This window comes from Grampus griseus (assembly GCF_964374135.1).
Source record: "Grampus griseus genome assembly, chromosome: 9".
Taxonomy (NCBI): domain Eukaryota; kingdom Metazoa; phylum Chordata; class Mammalia; order Artiodactyla; family Delphinidae; genus Grampus; species Grampus griseus.
In genome coordinates this window covers 45,847,479-45,873,038 of record NC_139003.1, presented here as the reverse complement: position 1 = coordinate 45,873,038, position 25,560 = coordinate 45,847,479, and the positions used below count along the sequence as shown (strand labels likewise).

Sequence of the window (25,560 nt, the reverse complement as noted above, 5' to 3'; positions counted from 1 at the left end):
GGAAATCAGCAAATAGCAAAAGTCAGGGCTTTTTTTTCCCTGTGGAAAGCAGTTGTTACACATTCACCAGGACACCATTGGGTAGAACATTTTGCTGTTTGAGATACCGATTGCTTTTTATCTCTGTAAATGTACTTACTTTCTGAAGTTTTAGGCCTTCCAATATTATGTGTAAAGCTTTAACTGTTCTTAGGGAAATACTCAATTGTTTTAAAAGTATCTTAAATTTAAAGGAAGATATGCCTTCTTTTATTTAGCTTTTACTTATATGTAGACTATATTTTCGCAAACTTGTTCTAGTCTTTTAAAAATCGTTATTTAAAGGTATCTTGATAAATCTTTGTCTTTCTTGTAAGCCATTAGTTTCATTTATTGAGTTCCTTGTAGCAAGAATATACTTTTTTGTCCTTTTTAACATGGGTGTGAGAGAGAGAGGAGAGAGAGAGAGAGATTGGGAGATTTAATTCTTATAGCAGTGTTATGGATGAAGTTGACCAGTTAACACTAAGAAACTTTATTTCTCTAGTATTTTTATTTATGACTAGAATTTGATTTTTTTAAAATAAGATTAAAGTAGTGTTGTTTAGTTATTTCCTACTTGTATATTTGGTATCTTTAGGTTCAGGTACTTCAGAAAATCAATGAATTAGAAAATTCTCCCTAAAACTTTTGATTCATGTTACATTGATCTGTCATACATATTTTCAGCACTCACAGGAATAAGAAAATAACATTGAAATATTGTGAAAATACTATGCTAAGTTGCTTATTATTCTGTAGCATAGTGGTTTACATTTTTGGATCTGTAGTTGGGCCTTTTTGACTTTGGCCAAATCATTTAAATACTCTAAGCCTCTTATTTCTTCAGTTAAAGTGGTGATAATAAATAGTACCTGCCTCATGTGGTGGTTTTGAAGATTAGATAAGGTAATGTAACATTCAGCAAATTGCTTGGCTTATAGTAAAGTGCTCTGCCAATGTGAGCTTATTACCAAAATAATAAATCCTCCTATCTACAAGTTGCCTTGAATGGTGGGTATGAAAACTAGTAGTAAGTAAAAGATTATATGATATACTTTATAAAATAATAAAAGCTGTTGAAGCAAAGTTGTGAGTAAAAATCAGTCTTATGGCACGTAAGTAAGGTGATTAAGTGTTGTCACCTTTCATTTGTTCAGTGTAATGGTTAGATATGAACCATACCAGCAAATAAGAAAACCATCTATTTTATTCACTGAAATGTTAAACCACTACTTTAGTTGTATAGATACATTCTGGATAAACTTAGGTGATTTTCCAAAAATATTAGGTAGCCCAATTGCTATAGAATAGAATTTAAGGATTCTTGGTTCCCTTAGTAATTTAAGTTTCGTATTGACTTGTTGGCCTTAATGAAAATTACAGGCTTTACCTTCTTTGCCCTCCCAAGTCTGCTCTTTAGTATAGTTGCTAAGGAACTGTGTCCAAATAATAAGCAAAACAGGAGTAAGAAGCAGAAGGGGGCACCAATAACCCACCTCTCAATACTTTTAGAAAGTTGGCTGCTTAACCTCATATTTTCTGTTTATTTGCTATTTTATTCTAGGTGCCTAGAGTTGATACTGTGTTGCCACTTTTTATTCTTAGTATTGATTGGGTTTTCCCTCTTTTTTCTGCTCTGCTACCTTATTCCTTCTGGAACCAGTAGGTTAATGGTAAGTATTTAAATAAGATTTACAAAGTTTTTAACCTAGTGAGGAATTTTTTACCCTCACCTATGTTGGTGAAAACTTTGTAGACTCCAGATGGTCTCTGTGGTTTCCCAGGTTTTCATTGTTGCCTTGTTTGTGTGTAGACTGATGAACTTTACTTTTGAGGTACTCCTATCCTTGCATGCTGTGTCAAACGGCGTCCATTGTTTGTGTGTTTCATAGTGATGTTTCTCTTGTTTTGTTGCGGGGGAGCAGGAGGGGGGCTTTTGGGGTGGGAAGAAGAAAAATCTTTCTCACACTTGAACTTTTATTCCTCCTACAGTATTTGGAATCTTTCCAAATCTTGCCAGTTAGATATCTGTAAGATGTTTGTTGTATACAAATTAAAAACATAATTACTGTTATCTTTGGGCAGAGTTATAGGTTGAGTGATTCTGCTCAATATCCATTGAGCAATATCCATTAAGTGATACTGCTTTCATCTATTGACTCTTCACTGCTAAATTTGCAATCAGATTTTGTGTTGCTTTATTTCTCATTTCAAGTTTCAAGGTGTTTGAGCCTTTTAAGTATTTTTAAAAGGTAGAAATAGGTTTTTTAGGATTTATCATAGCAGTGTCTATTTGTTATGCTGTTCCCTCAAAGCTTTGTACTTTAATGATAAATTACCATTGCATTTACCACCAAGACCAATACTTATTTCTTTGAACTTAGATTATGAAATATAATTTAATTGATTAAAAGGATGAGGCTAGATTTAGAGCACTGAGCTTCAAATAGTAAACTTTGGGAAGTCATTTTCATAAAATCCTATCAAAGAAAATATCTTAATTTTTTTGTTATACACAAGATAGTAGAGTAAAGTAGAATAATTCATATTTACAAAATGAATACCAATGCAGCTATCACCAGTGTCCCGAAGTAGATAGAACATTGCCAGTACCCCAGAAACCCTCCCCTGTGTCTTCCTGATTATGAAACTTTTTCTTTCTCCTAGAATAATCATAATTTTTTTGATAACCATTTCCTTGCTTTTGTGTTTTATCACTTACATATGCAATCTAAAGAATATCTTTAATTTTGCTGGCTTGGTATAAGTGGAATCATATTCTTATTTTGGATCTTCTTTTCCTCAGTATTATTTTTGTAAGATTCATTTATATTGTGTGTAGTATATGGAGGGAATAATAATTTTCCCTCTACCCTTCTGAGTTTTTAGCTGAGACTCTGGTAATAAAAGACAGATTAACATGAGAAAAACAAACAAGTTTATTAACATGTATGCTTTATGTATACATGGGAGGAACCCAGGGAAAAATGAATAACTCTCCAAGATGACTTAGAATTGAGGCTTACGTGTCAATCTTAATAAGGAAAGGGGAGAGGGATTGTAGGTCTCTCAGGGGAGAGAAATGATTTTTAAGAAAAATGAATGGGCTTTTAGAAGAATGGATGGAAGATATGATAGTTTGTGACAAAGTTTGTCTGGATGTGGTGTCAACTTCTAGTCTTCTCTCCTGTGAGTCAGTCTTCTCTGGTTGATGAAATTCCTGGGGCAGGGAGGAAGGAACTCCCCAATTGAGTTCCTTCTGGAGGATGTCTTTAGACTGATGAAAGGAGTTCGGAGGGAGTCTCTCTATGGATTGGTTGTTTTTCAAGTGCCTACAGCTCAAAAATCAGTATACCAAAGTGGCATATTTCAGAGTGGCATATTCTGCTACCCTTCAGTAGGGTAGCATTAATAATTCTACCCTACTGCATTAATAATTTCATCATTCTGTTTTATGAATATACCACAATTTATGTAACCATTCCATTGTTGGATATTTGTTTCCATTTCATTATTATGAACACTGCTGCTGTGAATATTTTGTTAACATGCATTCTGGTGCACATGTGCACAGATTTCTGTAGGACAGTATTAACGCAAAGTGTGGTCCTCTCCAACCAACAGCATTGGTGTTGTTACCTGTGAGCTTACTAGAAATGCAGATTCATGGGCCACACCCTCACCTACTGCTTCAGAATCTCTGGTATCCAGTGAACTGAAACAGGCCCTTCAGGTGAATCTTATGCACATTAGAGCGAGAATCACTGCCCTGAGATTTATACCTTGAAGTGGATTGCTGAATTAGAGACTATGTATACCTTCAGCTTTATTTAACAGTTTTCCAGTGTAGTTGTATCAGTTTTTACTTAGGCCTGTGGTGTTTGAGAACTCCTGTTGTTGCTCTGTAAGAATATTGTCAAAGTTTTAGGGTTTTGTTTTTTGCTTTTCTTAAAATTTCAGTATTTTCTGAGTTCACTTTTAATTGCAGTTGAATCTTGCCTTTTCAGATTTATCGAAAAAATTGACTTCTTAGATTTACCGAAGACTTTCTAAAAATATTATTAGAAAACTTTTCAAACATTCTTAGAAGTAGAAATAGTACTGTGAACTAATAATAAGCTTTATATACTCATCATCCACATTTACCAGTTAATTATGTTTTTCCATATTTGCTTTATCTCTCTCTTTTCTCTGAAATATTTTAAACCAGATCCCAGATGCTGTATCATTTCACCTCATATACTCAAATGTGCATATCTGAAATACATACCATTTTCTTTACATGATGAGACTATCTTTAGAGGGCCATTTTTTAATTTTAAAAAGTTAGACAACATATTAAAAACATGTACAAATTCTAAAATAATGACAAAGCACAGTTTATAAACTGTTATTATTTGGGATATTATGAGTGAGAGATTTTGAATGAATTACAGTCTTTCAATAATTCTCTGCACTCTTCTAATGTATTCAATTAGATAATCTTACTGAATATTGTCTCTTTCACCAATAAAGTCAGAAATTTAGCTTTCTTAAAAGTAAAACCTAGTTAATCATTTTAGGGATAAGAAAATCTTTTGAGTGCTTAGAAATGTATTGCTTCTCTGATAAAACTCAACATGTGTAATGGTGTCCTAGTAGGTGACCAGAGTAGGCTGCTAAAAGAAATTTTATTAATATTTTGACTCTTTAATCTTAAAAGCAACCCTTTAAGAGCCTAGACATGCAATCTTCCACATCTGCTAATGGCTTGCTGTTGAGGTGTACTGAGTTTATACCCTGAATCAGCATAGCCCAGTCTAAACTTATAGCAGAATTAAGAACACATGCATGGTTTTATAATGAATCAGCAGTGAGTGTTTTTTTGAGTGGGTCTAGTTTGTTGGTCATTGTTGAATAAAAGTGAAAGTATAGGTGACTTTCAGGATAGGTGAGAAGGCAAAAATTAGATACTCTATCACTGTATGTTATTACTCAGTACAAAAAATGCTCAGTAGTATTTACTTGATTTTTGCATTATTGTGATTCAGTTAAATACTGAATCATGCTGATCAGGAAACTACAGATTCATAGTATGTAATACATGTTATTTTAAAAAGTGCCAGTTAATGGTTGGGAGAGAAATGAGGCTGAAGGTGGGAGGGAACAGGCTTTGTGTAATGAATAGAAAGTTTCTCTCTGTATTTTTTTTTTTTTTTTTGGCCACGCCACTTGGCTTGCAGGACCTTAGTTCCCGTTCAGGGATGGAACCCAGGCCCCCTGAGTGAAAGCGTGGAGTCCTAACCACTGGACCGCCAGGGAATTCCTTCTCTCTGTGTTTTAAACAGGAGAGTGACAGGATTGGGTCTGCGTTATGAAGATGGGCTATAAAAACAGTTTGGGGAAGGGGAGGGCTAGAGCAGAGATGTGTATAGACGTTACTACGGTTGTCCAGGAAATATAGTAGCTAGATACAGAGCAGTGATGTCTAAAGAAGTGGTTGAATTTGACAGATACTTGGGGGGTAAAATCTCAGGTTTGTGATGGATTGAGGATAATTAGGTTTGGCTTCAGGGAAGCAGTAATAATATTGGCCTGACTGGAATATCATCATTATTCCTCAATTCTTTCATAGTCTAAACTTTTTAATCAAGTTCACTGGCAGCTTACAAACAGTTCTTGTCGTAACCCAAAATTTTTGAAGTGGTTTTCCTAGCTCCCTCTTTGAAACAAATATTCAGGCATTTTGAACAATTTTTAATGACTTATTCCAGGGATCAGCAAGCTTTCAGTAAAGGGACAGATAATAAATATTTTAGACTTTGCAGGCCATTTGATCTCTGTCACTTTTGTAGTGTGAAGCCAGCCATAGAAAATATATAAATGCACGCACATGGCTGTGTTCCAATAAAACTTTATTAGTGGACACTGAAATTCGAATTTCACATAATTTTCATGTGTCACAAAATATTCTTCTGATTTTTTCCTCAGGCATTTAAAAATATAAAACTGTTTTTGATTCAAGGGCTGTGTGAAAGCAGACTGCATTTACCTCATAGGCCCATAGTTTGCCAGTTACCCCAGGTGCGGTTTCTTCACAAGAAACTTTTAAGATAAATAGCCAGTGGGCTGTAAGATGTTAATTCCTTTCATTCCTGAGGATACATAAATCCTTAAGTCTGTAATGCTATTATTTGATCCTTTCATTGTGGGTTGGGGGGACCCAAGAGACAGGGAATACACATAGCAACAAGGAAACTCCCAGCAAACTCAGTATAGCTGGGGAAATATTTAATGCAGAGTGAATTCCCTGAAGAAGTGTATCTTTAAGGAGGTAATTAACGCCATACCAATGAGAAGTAGTTTCCAGAGGTCAGCACTTATGGGAAAGAAAGTCAGTAACTTTGTCAGACTAATTGCAGATGTGTTAAGAAAGTGGAGTTGGGTTATATTGTAGTAGTAAGGAACCTGATTTGTACTTGGGAGTTGGCATTTCTTGTAGCCTTTGCTCTTCTTGGAATACCATAGACTAGTGATTTCACATCTTCTGCTAAACTTGAAAACGCTTATAGAATCAGCCTTTAATTGTAAATCAAATTCGACATGGTAAATCATGAGAATTAATTTATGTATGCATGGTATTAGGAAATACTGGCAACATTGAGTCAGATTTTTTGAGTACAAACATAATGGGCAGAGTTTTACCTATGAAAAAGCAATACTGATTACAGTTAGGTGCCCAACTGCTATAATTAACATTTGATTTTAATTCTGATACTAAACTTTCTCTTTTTTATTTTTTTTTTTGGTTGTGGCTTACGGGATCTCAGTTGCCCAACCACGGATTGAACCTGGGCCATGGCAGTGAAAGCCCGGAATCTTAACCACTGGGCAACCAGGGAACTCCCAATACTAAATTGTTAATGTATGTTAACAATTACCTCTTCATAATTACCTCCTTGTCCTGGTGGCCATAAAAAAATTAAATTATTGACAATAACAGAAAATACTTTTAGCCAAACACATGTAAGATTTTAAAGCCCCAATTGCCAAAAGAGTATTTTTAAAAATCCTGTCAAATTTGTTAGCTACATTTTGCATTCAGTTGGGTATCTAGAAACAGTTATTTGGTAAAGAAAGTGATAAATAGATTTATGTTAAATTTTCACATACTTGTGAATTACTTTATTAATATTTATGTCGATAAGAAATCTCTACACGTCAAAGCCATGTTACTTTTAACAGAAAACAATATAATATTTAAAATATTTTAAAATATCTGCTACTGTTTAAATTACAATTTTTGTTTTATTATTTTTGTCTCACATTTCAAATTAGTACATTAGTACATGGGGAAAAGTAGGTTTACTCATTCAAGTGTAAGACATAACTGTGATGGCACAAATATAATTTAACTCTAATTCTAGAAGCTTAAAAAATGTAAATATTTTGAATACTTTGTCACTGTATATAATGTGTGCCCCAGTATTTTTTCTTTCAACATTTTTTTTGCATTTCCAATTAAAATTTTATTTTTTAATTTTTGGACAGTATAGAGTACAGTGAGAAGAGAGGATATATTTTTATTCTTTACTTTATCTTCCTATTTTCTCACCTGTGTTCTAACAGCTCTGCTTTAGCCAGTGAACCAGGTTCTTATACTTTCTCTTGCTCTTTAAGCCTTCCCAGTTGGATCTTAACCTTTCTTCTTTTGCTTCTTTGTTTTAAGTAGCTATTCTTGGGGAATTCTTTAAGTTTCTAATTCCATGTGAGTGAATGGAATCATTAAAGATTTTAAAATTTAGTTGATCAGGATGAGTGATAAAAGATTATCTCCCTTAGAAATAAAGTGCATACTAAAAATTTTAGGATTTTATTAAAAAGTGAGTCCTCTAAGGGGGCTTCCCTGGTGGCGCAGTGGTTGAGAGTCCACCTGCCGTTGCAGGGGACACGGGTTCTTGCCCCGGTCCGGGAAGATCCCACATGCCGTGGAGCGGCTGGGCCCGTGAGCCATGGCCGGCTGAGCCTGCGCGTCCAGAGCCTGTGCTCCCCAACGGGATAGGCCACAACAGTGAGAGGCCCGCGTACTGCAAAAAAATAAATAAATAAAATAAAATTTAAAAGTAAGTCCTCTAAGAATGTAATGTGCATATCATTCCCTGATCTTTTTTGAAAACCATGTTTTTATGGTCGATGAGGGAGAATTTATACTATGATTACTTATCAGAAGAATATGTACCTCATTGTGTCCGCTTCTCCCTCATGTTTCGTGGCTGAGTGGAACATTAAACTACTTAAATGTATGTTTTACCTGAAACAGCAACAGAAAGGCGCCAGATATTGTTCACCAAATAACTATTGTATAGTTATTCAGTGAACTGTTGTTCATTCCATCTTCTCCTACTTTCTAGAAAATTAAGTGTCACATATTTTGTTGTCTTTAATTTAGGTTTAATTCTGATAGTTGACAGCATGGTAAAACGTCCATGTTGTGTGTGGGTGTTCCTCTGTGTGTGACACAGAGGGAGAGAGGGTGGGAGGGAGGGAGAGAGAGAAGTAGAGGGAGGAGGGAGGAATGGGGGGGGTGGGAGAGAAAGAGAGAAACATAAGTGAGCCATGCTTTAAAAATGTCATCTAGCTAGCTCTTCAGAGCTGCCATTGTTAACTTGAACACTAAGGAGAGAATTGTGGAGAGAGAAAAAATTCCACACTTCATCGTCAGATTTGGGCAAGAGGAAGGATACATTAGAGGGAGTACTTTGCTGTTCATTCATTCAATAAATATTTATTGAGTGTCTACTGTACTTTGGCATGGTGCTGAGAGGTACATATCTTGATATGAAACATGAAGAAGATGTATTTTAAAATCATTCCTTATTTTTTTAGTTCAGCAGAATATTTTGTATATTTTATATCTGTATTTGAAAGTTCTAAAGACATTTGACTTTCATTAAGACTGTAATATAATTAACTGCTTGTAGTTCTTGAAAAAATTTTGTCTAATGAAGTCTGGTTACTATGCTAGTAGTAATTTTGATCTCATTTACATTTTGAAAAGACCTAAAGAGCCTCAGTAAATTCAACTGAACCTTTAGTAGATCAGTTTTGGAATAGCTAACACATGGTAAGACAACATGTAAATATGGTAGGAACAATATGTGTGTCTTGCAGAACCTAAAATGAAACAGGTGATGAATACTGTTTCTAGAGCTTTGGTCATATGATTTCTGCAACTCAAGGGAACTGGAAACATGTCTGTTTAGAAGCAAACTATTTTGGGACATTGAGCTTATTGAGAATTTTAGTTGTACAGATTTTTCATAGTATTTTGCTTCAAGCCAGCGAGTATAAAAAGTTATAACTGTGGTGGTTAGAGTTCATTGTAATAATTATTCTTAAATCTATAGTTATTTAAATTGTTTCCCTTCATTTGATTCCTTTGTTAATCTAGAGCCATGACAAAACTAACATGTGGCTTATACGTCACATATGATGCCATAGGCTAGTGGGCATTATGCAGTGGTACTGTGTCTTGGATGAGGAGCTGTGGCTCAAAGGTGCATTTCTCCATCTAGTATGTGAATTCCCAGAGCAAATGCCATTACTCTGTCCCCTGCCTCCCCTCTTCCCCTAACTGACAGAAAAATTCCAGAGCAGAGATTATTGTCCTATTTGTAAAAATGAATAAACTCTGACTACTGTTGAAGCTCGGTTCCAAAAGTGCCTTGCATACTGCTGGGATCTGAATATTTGGGCCCCCACCTCTGAAATTAATATGTTGGAAGCCTAATGATGATGTTATTAGGAGATGGGGCCTTTGGGGGATGATTTGGTCATGGGAATGGAGGCTTCATGGAAAGGATTGGTGCCCTCGTAAAAGAGGCTCCAGAGAGCTCCCTAGCCCCTTCCACCATGAGAAGATGCAATGAGAAGCCTGCAATCAGGAAGAGGGTCCTCGCTCGACCATGTTGGCACCCTGGTCTCCAGAACTGTGAGAAATAAATTTCTGTTATTTATAAGCTACCTAGTCTCTGATATTTTGTTATAGTAGCCTGATTGCACTAAGACATGTATCTAGTAAAGTTTCTAAAACTGAGAATTCAGAGACTAAACTACCCTTGGCACTGGGGCATCCTCCTATTCTGATAGTGGACTTGTTTCCATCAATGAAGGATAAAAACTAATTACCTCCCTTTGGCCTTTGTCTGTGTTTTGGTCATTCAGTGCCCTGTCTCACTACCCTCCTCCCCCAGTGAGGATATGTGGCCATTTTGAGGTTCACTGATCAAAGATGTTGACTATATTGAATTTTACAAGACTCATTGGTACTAGTTAAACCACTGATCCCTAGGTCCTTATACTGTTATTGGCATACTACTCATACTATAAATTAAGGACACCTTGTTTATATCGCCACATGGAATTTATTTAATTTTCCACAGGAGCAGACCTGCCTGCATACTACTGTAGTTTGTTTACTTTTCTACCATTCTGAATATCGTTTGGTTCTTCTGTTCCCCTTTCCAGGTGTTTAAAAAGAGCAGACAATTGTATCCTATTTGGCATTCTTATGTAAGATAGATTAATTTCTTAATTCAGTCATACAGGTTTAAAAGAGAAAGATTTAATTGTTAGTTTTCCCAGAGAAAACATCCATGTTGCTGAAGATCTTTATTTTCTAATAAAACTGTGATTTTCCATAACAGAATTATCTTTCTATGTATATTGTAATATAGGGCTCACACAAATTATAGTGACAGAGAAGCGTCCTCTGTCAGTTGTGGCCCTCCATTAAGATCTTATATAGTTACTCTAATCTATCACATTTGTAGGTTATATGTATTTAAAATAGTCTAGATAATAGAAAAGACAAAATATAGGATGAGAAATAAAGGTAATGGGATATTTTGGGGAGTGGGGTGGGGGAAAGAGAAAAAAGTTGACAGAGTTGATTGATAAGCTAGAAGACAATAAAAATAATAAAATACTGAAAAATAAATAATTTTATTTTTCCCACTGCGCCACCAGGGAAGCCCCTCCCCCGCTTTTTAAACTACAAAGAAACCTTCAGGACATATTTAAAGTACCTTTGTAGAATATTTTATGAAACATTTCAGTGTGCTCATATTTAACATGAAAAAATAAAACTTCTTTGGATAGCCTTTCATTCAATCCAGTATTTGAATGTCTGCCAGTGTCATAATAGGCATACTAATGGCTTTGGGACTACAAAAAATAGATCATAATTTTCACTTAAAATTGCTCCATTTCCTTTTTCCATTCTCATTGGAAATAGTCCTTTTTAAAAAGATAGTATATGGGACTTCCCTGGTGGCACAGTGGTTGAGAGTCCGCCTGCCGATGCAGGGGACACCGGTTCGTGCCCCGGTCCGGGAAGATCCCACATGCCGCGGAGCGGCTGGGCCCGTGAGCCATGGCCGCTGAGCCTGCGCGTCCGGAGCCTGTGCTCCGAAACGGGAGAGGCCACAACAGTGAGAGGCCCACGTACCTCAAAAAAAAAAAAAAAGATAGTATATGAAAAAATAATAAAGTAACAGAATTATCACAAGTGGGTACATGGTAGAAAATAATGACTTTCCCTGATGGACTTAAAATCTGATCCTGACATAAACTAAGCTCTTCAGTAACATTCATTATGCAAATTGATATACACTGATGTTATTTTGTAGGTTCTCAAGGATTGTTTTCGATGATTTATAGAATTAGATATTTAAACATTTACTCTGAGATATATGCCTATTGAGCAAGGTAAAAAATGTATTCTACTATCTTGTGGAAACATTTGCTATCTTGCCATTTTAGTTTTGTTAGAGATACTTTTGTCTTTTATTAAGTAGCTGTCATTTTTAAACAATATAGATTTTACCTAAGTGTTTCCCTTTGACTTTTTGAGCATCTTCTCTCTTGTAGCAGAAGTTTTACCAATTAGAAAACCGTGATAGAGAGAAAAGAGTCTACAGCTTATCTTGGGTTTTTTTAGGTAAACTGGCTTACATTTTCTGAGGAAGTTTTTCAAATCAGATAATCCTATATTTGCCAAGCTCTGAACATGTCCTACTGGCAAATGAGATCTCGGTTTACACTACAGACCTTTTGCTGTATGTCATATACTGTATGAAACTTTGCTTATGGAAGTTGCTTTATTTACGTTTTTTATTGGCATGTTTAGAATTTTACCTTTAAACTAAATTTCTAAAAAAAAAGAGGTACAGTTTATTCCTGCAGACAATGCTTAGGACTGTTAAATTGCAGCTAGAGTTACCAGTAATTAAAATTTCCTAATCTGCCTTTAATTGCACCACTGTTGCCTGTGTACAACTTAGGTCAACTATGCAATTCATTCATACATGCATTTAGATATTTATCAAGTCTTGACTATAGGTCTACCTGGATGCTGGGGCAGGGTGGTTGTATAGAATACTTAGAAGAATATACAGTTTCTGCCTCACAGGTATTATCAAACTTGGGAGATAAAATCTACACAGAAGAAATGTAGTAGCTGCTGATATATATCAAATGAGTGTTATCAGTAAATGGAATATAGTAGGACAGAGAAGGACATGGTTTTGAATTCTTTTAAAAGGTTTTATTGAGGTAGTAAGACAATCTGGGCTTGAAGGGATGGGAGTAGATTTTTTTTTTATTTATTTATTTAGTATTATTATTATTTTTTGGTACACGGGCCTCTCACTGTTGTGACCTCTCCCATTGTGGAGCACAGGCTCCGGACGTGCAGGCTCAGCGGCCATGGCTCACGGGCCTAGCCACTCCGCGGCATGTGGGATCTTCCCGGACCGGGGCACGAACCCGCGTCCCCTGCATTGGCAGGCGGACTCTCAACCACTGCGCCACCAGGGAAGCCCGGGAGTAGATTTTTAATACATAAGAGAAAAGGATATGGACTTAAGAGCAAAGACATAGAGGTATGAATGGGTGTATTCTTTTGGAAGAAGAGGATTAAATTGCCTACACCAAGTTTGTATTAGGGTAATAGTGATTATGCAAAAAGTCTAGTGTAGGGGGAAATACGGTACGCATGTGTGTGTGTGCAGTAATGTAAAAGATCACAAGTCAGGATGCTGTGGTAGAAAGCTTGATAGCTTAGGAATCAGAAGAGCTGAGTTCTGTCACTTGATTTCTTTGCACTTAGACTGCTCTTCTCTTTAAATGAGCAGTTTAGACCAAGACAGTCTGTAGACTCCTTTAGCTTAATATTCTTCATTTCCGATATTGAAGATAGGAAATGGCAACTACTGTTTTGTATTACTTGGAGAGATTGGTGTAGCAAATTGAGGTCACCTGCTGTAAAAATCTCCAGAATACAGTCCTCTGTCATTGATTCATTCCATTGTCTGTCACTTTCAGTGCACATATACCTAAGAGAGTTATAAGCCTATAGTTTTCTTTAGAAATTATATTAGTCAGTTAAATCACCTAATTGAGATTAGAAGGAATAGAGCTTTGTTTAAGGGAAAGTGTAGATGAATAGATTTGATTTTGGGTAACGTGGAGTGCCAGCTTTGGGTAGAGAGCATCGATAACCACTGGGGGTAGTAGAAGGGTGAGCACACCTGGGGAGGGGCAGAATATTTGGATTTTTAATAAAGGTTGAAGTAGAAGAGTACTAAAATCAGCCATCTATTTTATCTCCACAGCAGCCAGCACAGTTTATCTTCCTGTTCTTTCCCCCTGAATTCTGGTAGTGGTTGAGAGGATAGCTTTTCCAGTATGACCCTTTCTGGCTGGTTTCTTTATTTTGTATTTTTATAGCTATCAACTAAGCAAGTGCATTTAGATGACTTGTTTGCAGTTGTAGAGTGACGATTTGATATTTAAATCTCATAATAGGACCTGATTCTTTCATCTTTGGTCTTACCCAACAAATTCTGACTGTGGTAGCAGATTTTTCCTGCTGATTGGTGTACAGTCTCCCTTGGTGACTACAGGGGAATTGGTTCCAGGACCCCCATGGGTACCAAAATCCACCCATGCTCAAGTCCCTTATATAAAAAATGATGTAGTATTCGCATATAACCTATACGCAGTTTAAATCATTTCTAGATGACTTGTAATACCTAATACAATACAAATGCTGTGTAAATAGTTGCCAGGGTATGGCAGATTCAAGTTTTATTTTCTGGAATATTTTTTCCTCCTCAGTATTTTTTGTTTGTTTGTTTGTTTGTGTTTTTTTTTTGTTTGTTTCTTGCGGTACGCAGGCCTCTCACTGTTGTGGCCTCTGCCGTTGCGGAGCACAGGCTCCGGACACGCAGGCTCAGCGGCCATGGCTCACGGGCCCAGCCGCTCCGCAGCATGTGGGATCTTCCCGGACCGGGGAACGAACCCATGTCCCCTGCATCGGCAGGCGGACTCTCAACCACTGCGCCACCAGGGAAGCCCCCTCCTCAGTATTTTGATCCCAGTTTGTTGGATCTGCAGCTATGGAACCTGGTCATACAGAGGCCTACTATATTTACCAGACTTGGGTGTAGGAGCAATCCTTTATTGCTTGTGGAAGGAGGAAATGTACAAATACTAAGTAAATGTAGGGTTGGGCCACAGGAAATATAAAGAATCTTTTTGCCTTAGTCATCAAAGTGGAAAACGTTAGGTATTCACAGTTACTGGTGCTACTGGTGTTTATTTTACTATATTAAGTAACTTTAATATCGCAGGTACATCTCACTGAATTGTTACAGGAAGTTTTCCTTCAAAGAATCTGGATTTTACCATTAAAGAATGTCATTTTAGAACAGTACTGTTTTAAGAACTTAACGAAGAGTAAGTGAATTGTCTAAAAATTGAAAAGGGACAATTTCAATAAATAATAACCACTGTTTATTGAATACCTACTATGTTTTAGGCACTTTATATACATTATTGTAATCTTTAATCCTCATCAGATTGCCAGTGTATGTAAGTGATATTATCAATGTTTTATAGGGAAAAAATCAGACGTGGAGGGCTTAAGTACTTGCCTTCCCTGGGGTCACATAGTTAGTGTGTAGTAGAAACTACATATCCATGTCTGTACCCAGGTCTTTTGGACTTCAGAGACTGTATTTTCACTAGACTATTAAAGCTAGTAAGGAAGATAGACATACAAGTAAGTAATTAGAGTGCCATGTGCTATATTGCAGTATTGGAAGTATCATCAAAGTACAGAAGAGCTACAAAGGGAGGGGATGATTAAATCAGCATTGAGGTGGAACATTCTATAGCCTTTACAGAAAGACTCTTGGAGAAAGGGGACTCCTGTGTGGGGTTTTGATGACAACCTAGAAGTTCTCTAGGGTAGAAGAGAGAGAATAATAACATTAGTGTTTCAATACCTTTGTACTTAGCTTTAAAAGAACAGGGTGATCTAGCTCATTTCTACTGTTCATTCTCTTCTTGCATCTCAGTCTTTCTTGTTCCTTTTATACACAACAAGATCATGCCATTCTCATCTCAATTTTTGTTAGTTATATCATTTTTACATTGTTGACATTCCTAATATTTATATACTGTAGCAATAATTCCTACCATTCTTTATAACTATTCAATTAAATAAGTAATAATGTGTCTAGTGTAGTACCAGTGTATGTGTGTATGTACATATAAGTGTGTGTATGTATGTGTGTGTGTGTGTGTATATATATATATATATATAAAAAACACCACAGCTTGTCCATTCCTGAATTCTTTATTTTGTTTAATCTCTTGATTGGGTCTTTTTTTTTCTTTCACTTTTATGTGGAATCTTTTTTTTTTGAATTTTATTTTATTTTTTATACAGCAGGTTCTTATTAGTTATCAGTTTTATACACATCAGTGTATACATGTCAATCCCAGTCTCCCAGTTCATCCCACCACCACCACCCCAACCCCCCACCGCTTTCCCCCCTTGGTGTCCATACGTTTGTTCTCTGCATCTGTGTCTCTATTTCTGCCCTGCAAACTCGTTCATCTGTACCATTTTTCTAGGTTCCACATATATGTGTTAATATACGATATTTGTTTTTCTCTTTCTGATCTTGACTGGGTCTTGAGTCTTTGAACTTTTGAGGATATAGATTACTTGAGTCCTAATTTTTTTCCCCTTTTTAAGAGTTCTGAAGACACCCCCATCCCCTCACACACATAAAATGTGTCCCAAATAAAATCTGTGTATTATTCTGTGGATAATTCTGAGACCAGTATTATTTCTGCCATCCTCACTGTCAATTGTAGACATCTTACATTTTCTGTCTAGATATTCACTAGGATTCTTTCTTTTACTATCTTTGGTAATTTTGTTCTGTGCTTTGGATTCAAGTCTCTTCTTTGAGAGAACCAATTAGCCTTTTGTTTTCCATACATTTCATCTTTTTTCAAATCACTGTCGTCTCTGTTTTGTTTTTCATAAGTCTGCAGTCCATGTCAGTGATGTTATCCTTAGTTATTTCTACTTCCTTCTGATTTCTTCTGTAGTTTTTATTTCTGTTACTGGTATACTGTTATATTTAATTTATTTCCTGAACTATGACAGCTGTTTCTTGAGTTAATTTTCTGAGTTGTCTAATTTATCTGCCTTTTTAATGTTTTTGTTTTCCTTAAGTGGTAGATTCAATGGTTAGGTCCCATAATGAAGTCTTTCTTACTATTCATCAAAGAATGGAGCCAATTCTAGTTGGGCCTGTTGTAAGTGAAGACATTGTGTGTGGGGGAGGGGGAGAGGGGGCAGAGGAAGTGATCTGGGGCAGCCTACAGCTTCAGTTGAGATATGTTCCTACAGAAACATTTTCACTTGGCTAATATGTTCTATGCTTTTCTTCCTTTAAAATAGTTTTAAAAAGTAAACTAATGTAATATATGTATATATTTTGAAAACATAAAATAGTCTTATAATAAAAATCATCGTTCTCTTGTGTCAACCTTCCCCAACTCCGAGTTTTTAATTTCTGGGGACGCCTATTTTCAACACTTGAAGGTGTTGGTTATAACATTTACTTTGGTTAGTTATAAATATTACTATTTATATTTACTGAATATTACTATTTATAAATAATGTGCCTATATTCCTGTTTTTAATTTACTTTAGATGCTAAGTATTAACTGCCTATTATGGAAGATGAGGATTTACATACCTCACCTGGCTTTATTTTTATCTTTCCACCTTTTGAATGTCTTTTTAAATGACAGTTTGCTTAAATTGATGCTCATTGTTTATGGCTGTGGATTATATTTCCTTTTATGTGTTTGTCTCATAGTTGATAATTGCCTCATCTATTTGCTTACTTAATTTTCTAAGTTCCTATCAGTTTTTCCCATCCTTGCCCAAAGAATTATAAAACTAAGTACAGTACTGTTTTCCACATGATTAAACACATCAAGAAACCTTATCAGTTCACTCCCTACTCCTCGCCGATCCCCTCCTCCCCTGCATTTCCCTCTCCTCCCTTCCCCCCCATTCCCCTTCTCTGTCCTCCTCTCCTCTGCCTTCTCCCGCTTCTTGAGCAGTCTACTCTCCTTATAATCTGGACTAATAATCTTCCAGACCTGCTATACAACTATCCAAGGACTTTCCTTCACCTTTCTCCTATGAGAGATCTTGTTTCCTTGATCTTGCTGTCTTTGTCTTGTTTTCCTCTGCTCTGTTTGCTCCCTTGTTTTAGTGGATCACATGTTCTCAGAAGTTTCTCAAGAGTGCACATGGGAAGGAAAGCTTTTGATGCTTTTTTAATCAGGAAAATATGTTTTTATCAATCAAGTGTGAATATGTAATAGTTTGTATATATAGTCTAAGTGAAAGTTTTTTTAGAATTTTGAAGTTATTGCTTCACATCTTCTTTCAGTTGTTGCTGTTGAGAACACTTAATGCCATTCTGATTTTGAAAAACAATTGGACTAGACTCTCCAAAAATATTACTATCATGAAAGACAGAATATAAAAGTCTGGGAAACTGTTTTAGATACTTTACAGTGATCTTTTTTCTTTTTGAAAACTTTTAGATTTTGTTCTTTATTCCCTAATGCTCTGTTATTTCCTGGTAATGTACTTTGGTATGGCTCTTTATTTTCATTTATTGTATGGGTACATTCTTTCAGTCTGTATGCTCATGAGCTTCAGTTTGGGAAATTACGTCTTTGATAGTTTCTTCCTCTTTTTTCAATTCTGTTTCTAGCTGATTAGATGTTAGACCACCTGGATTGATCTTCTGATTTTATTATTTACTCTCCTGTTTGACTTTTGGTTTTACTTCCTGGGAGATTAAAAAAGATGAGTAATGGATTAGGCTAAGAATTAGGCTCTGGATCCAGAAGGCCTGTTTGAATTCTGCATTGCCAGTTTCTAACTGTGTGATCTTATAAAAGTTAATTACCCTTTCTCTTTTTTATCTGTAAAATAGGGTTAATATTGAATAGCAGTGCCTAACTCAAAGGATGTGAGGATAAATAAGTTAATTCATCCAAAGTGCTTAGATAATTTCCTGGTACATAGTAAATGTTAATTGTTATTATTGTTTGGCATCATTATTACCTCAAAGTTAATACTTTAACCATCTATTCGAATTCTTAATTTCTACCAAAAGTTTAATTTTCCAGAGCTTTTGTTTGCTTCTCTGTTCCTAGTTTTATAGCCTCCTGTTCTTATTTCATGGATGTAGTATCATCTTGAATTATTGGGACAATTGAGGAAATTTGGAAAAACCCTCCAACATATAAGGTGGACACCAAAACAAATATATAGAAACAAAATTAAATAAATAAATAGGTAGAAACAAAAATAAATAGAAATCTTTTACTTATAAGATTTTTGGGGTGTCAGCAGTGTTGAAGTTTTTTTGTTTTCTGCATTGACTCTTTTATCATAGTTTCCCTTTTCTATTAATTTGTTTTGGTGTACATCTTATACGTTGGAGGCTTTTTCTAAATTTCCTCATACTTAGGTTCAAATTATATTTGGCAGTAATATACTTAAGTATCATGTTCTCAGTGTGTCATATCAGGGAGCACAGATAGTCAGCTTGCCCTTTTGTTGGTGATACTAAGTTTAGACATTTGTTTAAGGTAATGTCAGCCAGTTTCTCCATTTTAAAAGTACCTTTTAATCTTTGTTAATTAAGTGATTTGGGGTTGATATTTCAGAATGTGTAATTATCCATTTGTACTTTCACATTCTTATTAAATTTAAAATATTTAATTTATTATGTCATCCATTTTTATGTTTAGATTGTCCAAATTTGACAGGGAGAAGCCCTTTGAAACTGGCTTCTGTGCCTTTTTGTGTGTCCATATCAGTTTTTGAGCACTTCCTTAATCTGGCACAACAAGATATTCAAGGCTCAACTTTTACTCCCTGCCCCAGACTTAGAACCAGCCATTTTTTCAAGGATCCCTGGTTCCTTTTTGTGGGGGGAATGATATTTAGAACCCAAGATCTGGGGGTAGATCCTTTTTGCTACTGAAGTATCATTGCTTCTAGGCTCTTTTAGTGGACTGAGCTAAATAAGTTTGTTTGTGTGTGTGTGTGTGTGTGTGTGTATGTGTATTTTTCTTTGTATCTATTTGATATATAGTTAAGTTCATTTGTTTCCATTTATATTTACTTTTACTAGGGACTTTCCTCATCCTTTTTTATTTTTAATTTTTGACTACATATATTATTAACATTGTTCAAAAGTCAAAAACTTTATTACTTGGCGCAGCCAAATAAATATTTTTTTAAAACTTTATTAAATATTTATAAATATTTTTTAAAACTTTATTAAAAAGTAAAGTTTTTTTAAAACTTTATTAAAAACTTTATTAAAAGGTGGACTCAGGAGTACCTTCTTTAAGTTTTTCTTTCACTACATTCTCATTTACCATCTGTAGGTAACATGTATGTAAACCTTTTTTTATATAGTTTTTTTAAAAATTTAATTTTATTTATTTATTGTTTTTGGCTGTGTTGGGTCTTCATTGCTGCGCACAGGCTTTTCTCTGATTGTGGCGAGCGAGGGCTGCTCTTCATTGCGGTGCGAGGACTTCTTGTGGTGGCTTCTCTTGTTGCAGAGCATGGGTTCTAGGCGCATGGGCTCAGTAGTTGTGGCTCGCGGGCTCTAGAGCGCAGGCTCAGTAGTTGTGGCACACGGGCTTAGGTGCTCCGTGGCATGTGGGATCTTCCCGAACCAGGGCTTGAACCCGTGTCCCCTGCATTGGCAGGCAGATTCCCAGCACTGCGCCACCAGGGAAGCCCCTGTAAACCTTAATTAGAAATTTATCCTTCCTTGTTTTTCTCTTTGCAGGTATACACGTACACATGTATTCTTAGTTAATCTTCTTTCTTGCACAGTAGCTAGCATAACATATGCCTGCTTTTTCACATTGTTTTTTCCAGTTAATATAGCCTGGGTATCTCTTCATATCAGTTTATAGAGACCGTTCTCATTTCTTTTTTATAGTTGTGTAGTAACTCCGTTGCATAATGCATAATTGTTTATTCACCGAATCTCTTATGTGTTTCCAATATTATGCTATTTCAAAGAGTGCCACAGTAAATTACTGTGTGTGTGTGTGTTTTAATTAAAACATAAATGTATTATGTCTTGAGGTTCTGTGAGTAAGGTAGGACCAGTAGATGGGCTTCCCACTTGGGATCTCTCAGGCAGTTGCAGTTGGAAGTTGGGATTGGAGTCATCTGAAAGTCAGAGTAACTCAACATTCAAGGTAGCTCACTCAGTATGCCTGGAACTTAATGATATTGGTTGTTAGCTCAGAGTTCAGCTTGGGCTGTCAGCTGGAATGCCTACCCATGACCTCTCTGTGTGCCTGGGATTCACAGAGCGTGTCAGCTGGGTTTGAGAGGGAATGTCCCCAAAGTGAGCATCCCAAAAGGCCCAAATGGGAGCTACAAGCCATCTTAAGATTTATCTCAGAAATCCCAGAATATCAGTCATGCATTCCATTGATCAAGTTATTAAGGCTGGCCCAGATTCAAGGGGAGGAGAATTAGACTCCTTAATGTGAGGAACAGGACGCGTGAAATTGACAGCAGCTATCTCTGGATAGCTTTTTGTGGGGGGAATGATATACCCAAGATCTGGGGGTGGATCCTTTTTGCTACTGAAATGTCATTGCTTCTAGGCTCTTTTAGTGGACTGAGCTAAATAAGTGTGTGTGTGTGTGTGTGTGTGTGTGTGTGTGTGTGTGTGTGTGTGTGTGTGTGTGTATGTGTGTGTATGTATATTTCTATATAGGTAGGTTGCTAGTGCGCTTTCTAGCAACCATAACTCACATCCCTTCCATATGTAAAGCGTACTCACTTTGTTCCTAAGACCCAGACAGTCTCATTCCATTAAGGGATCAATTTGAAGTCCAGGATCTTGTTGTCTAAGTCAAGTCCAGATATGGTTGAAGCTTCTTAGGTGCAGTTCCTCCAGTACAGCACCTTGTAAACAGTTTCTCTTGACCTGAAGACCTTTACAGAGATCTTTATTTCTCCATACAGCTTTGAGTTATTTTCTAGTATCCTTTCATTTCACCTTGTAGGACTCCATTGAACATATCTTGTAGGGCAGGGCTAGTGGTAACAAACTCCCTCAGGTTTTATCTGGGAATTTCAAAATTTCTCCCTCACTTTTGAAGAAGTTTTGCTGGATATAAGATTCTTAGTTGACAGTCTTTTCCTTTGAGCACTTTAAATATATCCGCCAACTGCCTTCTGGAGTCCAAAGTGTATCATGAGAAATCTGCTTGTAATCTTATTGAGGATCCCTTGTATGTAATGACTCACTTCTCTCTTGCTGTTTTCAATATTATGTTTGTCTTTTGAAAGTTTGATTATAATGTATCCTGATGTGGCCTCATCTTACATGGAGGTTGTTGAGCTTCTCAGATGTTCATATTCATGTCTTTCATCAAATTTGGGAAGTTTTCAGCTATTATTCAAATATTTTCTCTACTCTCTTCTCTGTTCTCCTTCACAGACTCCCAAATGCATATTTTCGTTTGCTTGTTGGTGTCCCACAGGTCTCTCTTAGACTCTGTTCACTTTTTTCAAACTTTTTTCTTTCTGTTCCTCAGACATGATAACTTCTATTGTCCTATCTTAACGTTCACTGATTCTGTCTTCGCCTTGTTCAAATCTGCCTTTGAATCCCTCTAGTGAGTTTTTCATTTCAGTTATTATACTTTTCAGCTGTAGAATTTCTTCTTCGTTTCTATTTAAGTTTTCTGTCTATTGATATTTTGTTCATACATCATTTTCTTGAGTTTCTCCACACCTTTCTTTAGTTCTTTGAGCATCTCTAAGACAGGCATTTTAAAGTCATTTTCTAGTATATCTGCCATCAGTTCTTTTTCATGGGCAGTTTCTGCTGATTTCTTTTTTTTTCTTTGAATGGGCCATACTTTCTTGTTCATTTGTATACCTTATTTTTTGTTTTTTTCTGAAAACTGGACATTTAAATCTAATAATGTGGTAACTCTGGAAATCAGATTCTGCCCCTTCCCTGGGGTCTGCTGTTTTTTATTATTGTATTTTGGGGGTGTTGTAGGCTGTCTCTGTGCTAAGGATCGTCAGCCTGAGGTATAAACTTCTCAGGTCTTTTTGGACTCTTTCCTGAATCTGCATAGTCACTTTCTAATTTTCCTCATATAACCAATTGTTTTGAAATGTGCTAGTCTTTAATGTCTGGCTCTCCAAAGGGGAAAAAGAGAAAAACGAAGAGGGGCAGAGAGGCACAATCCCTTTAAATCCCCTTGAAGTCTCTTCAGCTAGAGGGGAAGGGGCTTACAACAATAGAGGGAGGTCCAGTAACAGTGACTGCCTTTTTCTTTGTACCTCCTTGATCAGAAGCAGCAATCAGCAATCAGAGCGCAGATTCCCAGTATTTGGAGCACAGGGTCCTTTTTGCCTACCCTCACTCCTGTAATCTGTGTGCAAGGTGCTCCAGGAACAGGTGCACCACTGCCTGCCATGTGGCTGGGATGGGGGGAAGGATAACTGTCTCTGTGCTAAGAGGTGAAATGAACCGCAATGTATTGTCCAAGTCTTCTTTCCTTTGGAAGTTGCAAGCCTTCAACAGATTCCAGACTTCCAAAATAGTTCCTTCAAACAAATTCCGCCCATTCAATTTTTGTCCAGGTGGGGAGGTAGATTCCCTTAGTGCTTCCTACTTTGCCATCTTCCCATAATCCTCTATCTGTGCATGTGTTTTCTGGTATTGGTGGGGGCATACCTTCAGGGAGAGATCCTAGAAGTGGGATTGCAGGATCAGAAGGTAAATACACATGTAATCTAGTTAGATGTTGTGAAATTACCCTCTGTAGAGGTTGTACAATTTTGCACTCCTACTAGCAACATATGAAAGTACCTGTTTCTCCAAAGCCTCACCAACCATGTGTTGTCAAACTTTTGAGTTCTTGCCAATCTGGGAAGAGTAATGATATCTTAATGTAGAGATAAAGTAAAGCCCAAGGAGAGAAAACAGTATGTACAAAGAACCACCTGGATTTTTAGTTAAAACAGTGAAATAAACACATGTGTTTCTTTCCTCCCTCCTTAACACACTAAAATGAGAGTAAAGAAATAAACAGAAGAGCTTGAGAGTAAAGTGCTTCTTTCATTATGACACTGCAGTTTTTCATGTGTTTAAGGGCTAGTTACATATCTTTCTTTTTGGTGAGATGTCTGTTTAAAACTTTTGCCCATTTTTCTAACAGGTGTTTGGTTTTCCTCATTTTTTTAAGAGTTCTTTGTATATTAAGGATATTGTCCTTTTGTGATGAGAGTTGTAAATATTTTCATTAGTCTTTTGAATTTGTTTCTGCTGTGTTTTCATGTGCAAATTTCTTTCTTTTATTGCATTATGTTTATGAGAGAAGCCCTGAAAAGCTGTTTGGAAGCTCTATATGTAAGACTAAGACTTGTGAACAGACAAGGATCTCTTGCTGTTTCATTCTGTGGAACTTTTGATTTAAGAGAAGACTCTACCAGTGTCTTGGTAGAGATAGAGAAAAGGAGATTGTTGGGAAGGGCCCTTTTCCATACATAGATATTTATTTATTCCCTTTTTTTCCCTTCACCTTGCTGTGCCTGGTGTCCTCAAGCCAATCTATTTTGGGTCTTTTTTTTTTCCTGTAGTAGACCTTCATTCTCCTGCTCTATTTGGGAAACTGTAGTTGCTTGGCTATATGTCATGGGTTGGAGACTTGGGGATCCTTTTTATTAAGTCTTTCAGTCAGTCTAGATTTTAACCACACACCTCACCATTGTTTTGGGAAGTTATTGGAGGTATAGATTCCTGAGTCCTTCGAGAATTATGTAGTGAGAATTGGCTTACTTCTGCAGACACTTAGGATGTCTGTTTTCCCAGTCCTGTTAATTCCTTCATCTGTTCTCATCTGCTGCTGTCTCCTTTCAAGTTCTTTATCTTATATTTATTCTCACTTTTAGTAGATTTTAGGTGTAAGGAGAAAGAAACACATCAATTCATTGTATTTAATTAGAAATGCAGTGGTTCTTTATACATAGTTTCTCTCCTTAGGCTCTACTTTGTGGGCAGTTGGATGGCTCTCAATGGTTCATGGTATTTCACTTTTGTTTGATAATTTAGAGTTTATGTGCCAGTACTCAGATGATTTTGATCAGCAGTTGGAAAATTGGGTACCTTTTTTTTTTTTTTAAGTCCTGTGTAACTTCAAGGGAAGAAAGTTTTTACAATTTTAAGCAAAAGATTATTATTGGTCCTGGAAATAGGAATGCTGCTTGAGAGTCTCTTTGTCTTCTCCCCATTTGATCTATATTTTGCAGTATTGCTATAGTCTGTGTTTGGGGATTATAGCTATTTTGTAGTTTAATTTTAGATTAATCCCCTTTGCTTTTTCTTCTTTCTCATTTTGGTAGTTTTGAAGAAGTGGGAAGTAAACATACCTTTATTCCTTTCTTTTAAAATGTATTTAATACAGTGTGAAAAACCGTGCTCAAAAACATGTATTTCATTTAAGAAGTTGAATAACTGGATTAAGTACCCATGCCAAAACCTTTTCTTATTCAGTAAAGCTTTGCACGAGGTATGACTCTAATCTGACATGTTGGGTTGCAGTGAGTTTCATGTCACGACAAAGGGAGGAGAATGTCTGTAAGAACACACATGTACTAGAAAGAGAGCTACCAGAATCTGAGGCAGCTTTAGGGACTGGTTTTTTTTTTCACCACCCTTCTTATTAGTTGTTGTCTTTCACAGCACTTTGCTCCTCTCTGCACAGCTGCTCTAAGATCTCCATGTGAACCATTTTCCTGTGCTTACTGATAGTTTCTGTTCTCTTATAAATTCAGACTACAGAATAGACACCCCACCCAAGTCTCTCTTACCTTTACCTACATGTGACCTTTCTGCTTCAGCTGTCTACAGCTGACCAGTGTACTCTCTTGCTGTTTCTTAAGTCATTAAAAACAAATTGGCCCAGACCATCTTTTTGTGCCACCCTGGTTTGTTGTTCCTAACCAAACCATAAATGGACTTTATTGGATCAGTTCACTTCTCAAGCAGGTTGGGGATGTTGGAGAAGGGAGCAGTAGGTCAGCAGGGA

The 25,560-nt window shown here is 36.4% G+C and overlaps 1 protein-coding gene across 1 annotated transcript in view; it reads left to right on the top strand.

Moving 5' to 3' along the window:
- The window catches only part of ZNRF2 (zinc and ring finger 2), a gene marked incomplete at its 5' end in the record, with an annotated part of 98,500 nt that overhangs the window by 26,097 nt on the left and 46,843 nt on the right, over nucleotides 1-25,560 (top strand). The gene's annotated exons all lie outside the window — the stretch shown is intronic.